Genomic DNA, 8,812 nt, shown 5'->3' with positions numbered 1-8,812 from the left:
AACTTTGCTGAGATGCTTAGTTGGAGATAAAACCCAAAGTTGGGATCTGATTTAAACACAACTAGAGTTTTCCTACGATAATTCAATGAGTAGGAGTACTGAAAAATACCTTTTGAGATTGTTACTCGAGTGCATCCTCAAGGTATATCAGAATTAAGGGATATTAACAGTGAAGACAGGAGAAGTTCAGAAGCAAAAGACTTTGCAGATCACATGGCAGCCTTGCATATTTAGGTTAAGTAGTATTTTGAAGACATGAACAACACGTATAAGGATAGGGAAAATGAGAAGACGAAACATAAGGAATTTGAAGTTGGTGATTAAGTGATGGTGAATCTGAAAAAAAAAAAAAGAGATTCCCAGTTGGAACCTATAAAAAGTTGTAGATGAAGAAGCTTGGACCCTGTAAGATCTTGAGGAAATTTAGTTCTAGAAATGCATATGAAGTGGAGCTACCACATGAATTAAACATATCACCTATATTCAATACTACATACCTTCATGAGTATCATGAACTAGAATTCAGTGAAGATAGTGTAGCAGCCTTGGAGAAATAGTTGCCCCAAAAGGAACTAGATCAGATTGAGGACATTTTGGATAGTAGGATTAGGCGTAGCACCCAAAGTAGTCAGTATAAGGAATACCTGGTGAAGTGGAAGGGCAGACCAATGGAAGATTCATCTTAGATTTCTTAGGCAGAGGTAGACCGCCTTGGTTTTCTTTTGACTCCAACAAAGGGAAAGAGTCACTTTTTCAACAACCCTGGATGTTTGATGTAGGAGCATCTCGGGTTCATGGCAATCTTGCATCAACCAGAAATATTTTCCTTTTGTTTGCATTTTCAGCATTTCTTTCTCTGTGTACCGGGTTGACTCACCGGATCGTCTGGATTTGGATTTTACTTGAAGACTTCATCATGTTTCTTATTTCTAGACCGCATCACATTTGGATTGTTTTTCGACAAGTTATCGCTATCAATTTCCAGGGTAGTTTCATGTTACCAATTGACAGTTCTTTGTTACTAGTTGCTTGGACCTATTTTGGTGATCTACCAGAACCCCTTCCAAAGCTTGTAGATCCTTTGGCATTGGTTTTGATGTTCCTTAGTGTGTGACCGATCTTTTTTCATGATTCAACCTTTGGATTTTCTGAAGGAATCTCTTGGTGAAGGCCGAACTTGTTGGTTTTACATGTTAGGTCTTTTTCTTTTGGTTTTCATTCCTTTTTTCACCAAACAGATCCTCTTGGATGATAAATATCATTGTAATTGCATATTAGAATATAGATAGAAGTGACTAGACTAAGCGTAGAAGATAGATCTTGAGATTTAAGGTCCTGGTTGTGCCCTATTTTGAATGTTCTAGTAGGCATGTGTGATGGTTTATATAACCCAGATGATTACACGTTGATTGTATTCATATTTCATGTTATAATTAAACTTGTTCTGCATTTCCTCCATCATATCCTTGTGTTTCCATTGTGTTTACTCTTGCTGGCCAGTTTGGACTAATCTCTTTAAGGTTCCTCCTTACTAGTGACTACTTCAGTATCACATGAAATATTACATAATGTAGGCTTCATGTTTAGACTCTAATTTTCTTTTATGTATGCTTCAAGGAATTGACTAAAAGATTAACTTCCCTCAATTTTAATTTTTCTTCCCTATGTAACATTTTTTCCTCTTTTAAGTCTTTATTTTGTTCTCTGTTTTTCTCCAATTAATTTTCCAAAGTATCTTTCACACTTATTAAGTTTTCATTCTCTTTCTTAGTTTTCTACCCACTCTTTCTCATTAAATAAATGATTAAAACTTACCTTGTTTAAATAGTTGAAAAAGAAATTCTTGCAAGCTTCAACCACTACAAAATTTGTTGTCCTTGATAGTTATTTCCCTTATCTTTTGTTACCTCTTCTTTCAAGAATGCAACTTCTCTCAAATAATAAGACTATGATTATATCTTGTCACAAAATTTTAGCATTTCCATTCAATTTTTTCAATAATGATCATGACAATTATTCTTAGAGCACATTGATAATTATCACAAATTTGCACATGTCTACCTCTTTGAATTCATGGAAATCATCTTTTTTAAAATCCTCTTTTTATTGATCTCAATCTTTATCTAACAATGACACTTTCTCTTGTGGCTTACTTGAATTCTTAAAGAAATTTTAATCTTTCTTAGATGTTTCAATAAAAAACTTTTGCCCCATGATATCCTTTCACTGATAATGTGATCTCACTTAAAATGGTGGCAAGAAATACCACAACTTTATTGTTTGAAGACTCCAATCACATTTTAGCAATTTCCTTTACATTTTTTATGACTCGTGGTAGCAAAGGTATAGCTTTAGTCCTTCCACGTCTTAATAGGCTTCGATTGTCCTTTAGTAACTAGTGACTTTTCTAGGTTTGGTATGCATAGAAAAATGTAGAATCTAGATTTGATGCATTCATATTTGGCTAGTTGACATTTGTCCACACACCTAACGAATATTGTCAAAATATGTAACATCACTATATTTCCTTCACTCAATGAATTTCTTCCAATTACCCAACAAATTACCTAACTTGCAATGCCTTCTTAAAATCACTTTTTCTGGTTTTGAATTTCTCTTCACAACATAGGTTCAATCATTAGCTTTGATACCATGATAAAAATTAGAGAGCATGAATAATACTTTTAGTGTATCAAATAGTTGGATCCAAAGATCCTTAAATAGGTACCTTAGTGGAGAGTTGTGTCTCTTACAAGAGACTTGTCTCTACATGACAAATATATCGAAAATATAGATTATATTTTAACACTTATCACATGCCAACTCAAAATCAAAGTTAGAAAGCACTATATGCTTAGGGTTTCTAAAGAATAAAATATTTGTAATCATGATGCATCTAGTGTATGTCTAAACATTATCCTTTTTCATATTTTAAATTTTATTTTACAAATTGTAGAGAAAAAAAAAGTAATACATGATTTCAATTTAAATTCAACTTTAAGAAGAAATAAATTGTAAAACACTTTGAATTTTAAGATAAACGTATAATGGATACAAGCTTTTATTAATCAAAACATGCATTATAAAATATATTTTATTTTAACATAAATATTATTAAATCTTTTAAATTTAAGATGTAATAGCCTAATTCTAATTAATTTATTCTAATATGCCGACCCTGGGGAACATCGAATAAGTTGTTGAAAACTTGAATTAGGGTCTAACGAATAGAGTAGAAAGGCCCAAAATATGTATCAGATTCAGTTCTCACTTGACTTCCTCATTTTGTCGCTCTGATGTGGGAAAGTTGGAAGGAGTATGAGAGAACGAAGAGTGCACAAAAGTGTATAGATGCCTCTTTAATATTTTCTGCCAAACCGTCAGTACCATGTTTTACATAAACTCCAAAACCAGCATCATTATCGTTATTCTATTTCCATTGCTGATTAAACCAGATCAGAAATCTAGTGGAGAGGTTACTTACCTCTTCCAAACACCTCAGACAAAACCGGACCTGCCAACCTGAACAACCAAACACTACTGGTAGTTTATGCCTTGCAGACACAAACAAGATGAGATTATTCCTCTTCCAAGCACCTCAAACAAAACGGCACCTGCCAACCTGAACTATCAAACACTGCCGGTAGTTCAATCACTCCTCAAACAAGATGAGATTATTAATTCACATGTTTTTCCCACCTACTCTTGAACACAACGCCCCAATCCTCTTATTTAAGCACAGCATACACTGTTATTCAATCACTCGTCAAACAAGAATGGATCCAAAGAATTTAGGAGTCATGCAGTTTGCGAAGAAGTTTTTAATACTATTAATGTTGGCGTTTATATTTGAAGGGGTGAGAATGGTTTCAGCGCAGTGCAACACTGACAACGAGTGTTTTAGCCACGATGAATGTCCTCCTGCCCACTTTTGCTGCCCTGGGCAAATTGCAGGCTGCGCTGATGGTGGAGGCGTCTGTGCAAGAAATTGTGCCTGACCACCATATCATATTTCCCTACGTTTGTTGCCCGGATGCTCCTTGTCAGTTGCTGTTTTGTTGGTAAGTAGCTGTAGAAATAAAAGCTATCTTCATGGCTTATAATCAAGTATCAGTCTTAAATAGCATGTATTAGTCCTAAATAAAGAGAGCCATGTAATACACACAGTCTTCATGGCTTGAAACTTATGTATTCTTTTTGTAGGCTTGTGAGTGGAGAGGGATTATATGTAATCAAGTATGTGGTATGTAGCATGTATTAGTCATAAATAAAGAAGAGCCATGTAATACACTCAGTCTTCATGGCTTTTGAATATTGCAGAAACATATGTTTTCCTTTGTGGGCGTTTGAAGTGAATTTGTTTTGAATGACTGCGCTGCATCAAGGAAAATTTGTTAGTGAAATTCAACGTGTTTAAAATTTATTTCTCTCTAAAATATGTTTTATTGAATGGTCAAATGCCAACAAATAATCACTTGAATTTCAATAATATGGGTTATAATCATACATTCAAACTTCGTACAAAAGAAAATAATTAACTTTCAAACTTAATGCAAATCAACACAAAGCAGTTCAGAACCCATCTGAATGCATCTAATTCTCTTTCGCTATTGCAAATATTAATATAAACCTTCAATACGTTCGGCGAATATCTTTTATTTCATTAAGGCAAAACTTAAGGAGAGCAGCAAATATAAGGTATTCGGGCACTACAATGAACTCGTTGAGAGAACATTATTTAAAAATATTTTAAGGTATTCGGGCACTACAATGAACTCGTTGAGAGAACATTATTTAAAAATATTTTTACTTTAAAGAAGATTTCTATTATTTTTGAAATATTATATATGTAAAATGTTTATAATTTTTTGTGAAATTAAATGATATATAGAGTTTCATGAGGATCAAATTTTATTGGGTAAGTTTGTGATATTTTATATGGATAAGATTGAGATTCTATTTCAAATAGCTTTAGCAGAATGGAAAATTTTCAATCCTTATGTTTAAGATGAAAAAGGTGATTTCAACATACAGCAGTGTGGTTTGAACTCTTGATTCTAGTGGGTTGTTAAAGTTATTTAAAAATATTTATCCTCGTATTAAAATATATATTTTTTGATCATTTAAATACTAAAATACATTAGTATAATATCTATGCTATTTCTTATCAAGTTTATGCTTACATTGATGTCAATCCTTTAATATGATAACATATCAACAAGTGATTAACTCTTTATTAGGTTAATCTCATGGTTGTATCCTTAAGTATCTTCAATTCACCTTATTTGTGTTAATAACCATTTCACCTTTGTAGGCATTAATTCATAGAAATTTCTCCCTACTTCAATATTGTCACTTTATCCCTAGAGGTCACTTTTTGAGTCACTTGAAATTGATTGTGGTCAACCTTTAAGAGTGCAATAATTATATGTTAATCCTAAGATGTCAAATTATAATTCTAACTTCCCCATCCTTTCTATTAGTTGCTATTATCTAACTAAACAATATTCCATGTGACATATTTCTATTTTATAGTGTTCATAGACATTCATTTAGCACTCAAACACATTATGATGGAATTGAAGAATCATTAGAGTCATTTACTTTCAAATTAAGAGTGTTTAAGGAAACAAATCTACATTGTCATCATCATATTTCCACTTCCTTCATTTTATTTATCCCACAATTAATGTAATGAACCCTAATTAAGCTCACGCCCAAACCATTTATCAGTTGCATACATTTCAACTTCCCATAGAAATATAATATTCACATCAATTTTATTACTAAATAAGAATTAGATGCCAGAATCTTTATTTCTAATGCAAACTCCAACATTTCAAATTCATTTCCAATGTCCAAGCTTCACTGTTCCTAATTTGGAGACTTAAAATCTCCTAGAAGCATCTCAAGATGACCAATCCAACCTTATCACTTTACTTGTTACTAGTTTGGATGATTTTCTAAGCCTCCTTTATGTAGCTAGCTACTATTCTTTTGGGGAATGTTGCCTATGTGAATATTTTCTCTTTGAGATATTTTACATGTTTTCTCATATCTCCTTCAACTAGGATTGGAGGTAGATTTGCTTTTAGGAAAGATATCCTCTCCTCCAAGAATCTTCTTTACACATGTTGCAAGATATCTCTTTTTCAACTATCTTATCCTTTCTTGTAAGAGTATTTCCTCTTTGGCTTGGATTTATTAACGTTGTTGCCTAAAGGATATCTCCTTGGTGTTGAAGGTTAGTATCCTTGTTTCTAGCTTCCTTAAGACATTAGCATGGGGCTATGTTGACAACTTAAGAGGGTGGAATACATATCACCCCCTTTGTACTACATTGTACTATAGTTTTGCATGTCTTAAATGAGGTGTTCATTCTTGAAAGCAAAGAAAACAAAACCTTACACAAGATACTTCATACCCGAAACTAGATGCAACATTGATATATGTCTTCTACAAGGAGTACATTCTTGAAAACAGAGAAAATAAACTCTTACACAAGATGTCCTCAAAGAGAGGAATATATTTTTCTTGCATAGGGTCACACATTCTCGAAACCAGAGCAAATAAAATCTTATACGAGATGTTCCCAATACCAGGCCCACATTGCATTTAGTATCTTACATAGGTGGTTGCATGCTCAAAACCAAATAAACTATGGGTCACCTAGAAAAATACATGTATAATATGTATCCATGTCCTCTCTCATTCTTCTTCTCATAGATCACCTAGAAAAAAACATGTAGAATGTGTATCCCCGATTTCTCTCTTTCTTCTCATGAGCTCATAGATTTTTTATTTGTACTTAATGGATGATGCATTCTTTTTATATTTTATGTGATCACTTGTGTTATTCAGATGGCATTTTTTAAATATGATATTAGTGGTTGAGACATTTTGATATCAAGGTCTCTTTGGCTAGTTGACTAGAGGTCTTCATTTTTGGTTTTTATCTTTTTTGCGTTGTGTATCTTTTATCTTTTACCTTTTTCTACTTTATTGGCCTTTTTCTTATTGTTTTGTGTGCCCTTTTATGAATTTAAGTGATTTAATATCCTAAGATTGTGAGCTTGGTTTGCCAAAATTAGTGATTCCTTATGTTCCTAATTGCTCCTCTCTATCATCTACTTTACCATGAGTATTTGCATAGGCTCATACACTTGTTAAAGTGGAGGCTAATGTAGTATCATAAATGGTCGTCAGACCAATTTACATATCATGTTTGTCTCCCTACTTTATCAGGTTTCCTCCTCATCTCCTATTTAGGACCATTTAGTGTCTTATGTCAAGTTTTGATGCTATATCGACCCACCAATTGCTTTCCCGGAGGGGTACCCTTCTCCTTGGGGCTAAATTGAGGTCCCTAACTAAGAAGGATCACAATGCTAGCACCTTGGTCATAGGACCAGAGAAACCTCACCCTAGTCCCTCTTAGTTGGGAACTATTTTGAAATGGGAGAGGGTTCCCTAATTTGAAATAGGAGAGGGGCCCTATCTCTTTGACAAAAAATTATTATTTTCAGGTTCATGGCATTTCATACAACATATCTGATCATATATAAGAAACAAAGCATCATCATGAACACTTGTAGATCCGAGGTATTATTTTCTAGCATTTATTTCAATATTTTCATTATTCTATTTAAGGTTAATTCCTAAACCAGGGTTTGACTTAGGCAAACCCCTATTCCCAACAATTTTTCCTTCCTTTTTGTGTGCAAGAAATAGGTATGAAGCTATAACTTTTAGGATCAACATTATTGACAAAGACGAATAGGTTCCCCTTTGGACAACAAAATCTTTGGAGGACCAGAATGAGTGACACTTCGATCGTAACAATTTAGCTTAAAATTTTGGGAACAAATCCAAAAATTCATATGTTACTTAGATCCAGATTCCTAGCTATATTTGATGTCTGTAGCTCATTGTTTATGCATAATTTCTTGAATATCAGCACATTCGCCCTAATTTCAACATTTTTACAATTCAACTCTAAAAGAGGGAATCAAATCCTAACCGATGAATCTAATTAGATTTATCAACCCTATCTCTATTGGATTGATGCTAGATCTATTGGAATCAACCCTCTTTAATGTAATTGGTTCCTAAGAAAAAATTGAGTATTTTACATCTTGTGGTGGAAACTCTAATTTTCACCATATTACACCTATTGATAATATTCTTATCTAGGTTGCATCATCTTTTGCCATCTTTTATACTTCCTTTTCTTTCACCCTCTTGAATTCTATGGTGTACCCTCCTCCATTTTGGGTCGGGTTTTGAACTCCAAACAAATTAATTGAATTAATATCTTTTCTTGGATTCTCCTTCAGAAAAAAAATCCTTACTTTGGACAACTATTGTAAAAGTGTCCTCTTTACAACTTATAGAAATTTTTATTTTCTGCTAACTACGAGAGTTCTCTTCATATCATCCTAGACTACTCTTTTCTTCAAATGAAATTTTTGGTCTCACTTTTCTGGTTTATATAGTATATTCAAGGTCTTCGCCAACTCCCTTGCTGATATGTGGGTGTAATGGAAATCTCCCACTTCTAACTCTACCCTCTTCTTTATGTTGTTTCTCTACCTTCCTCACATGGCATGGAGGATTTAGACAAAGATAAATAATTGTCTTCAGAAATACCTCTCTCCTTATTGAGGTTGTTATTGTGGGGTTGTTGATGTGTTAGTTCATCCTAGAGTTGTTCTTTGAAATTATGATATTCAAGATGATTTTAATTGGAGACTCAATTTTGAAAGTCCAATTCACTTGATGAATCCTCCTATTCCTATAGTTAATATCTTTT

This window comes from Cryptomeria japonica, chromosome 11 (assembly GCF_030272615.1).
Source record: "Cryptomeria japonica chromosome 11, Sugi_1.0, whole genome shotgun sequence".
Classification (NCBI taxonomy): Eukaryota; Viridiplantae; Streptophyta; class Pinopsida; order Cupressales; family Cupressaceae; genus Cryptomeria; species Cryptomeria japonica.
Note: the sequence above shows the minus strand (reverse complement) of the source record.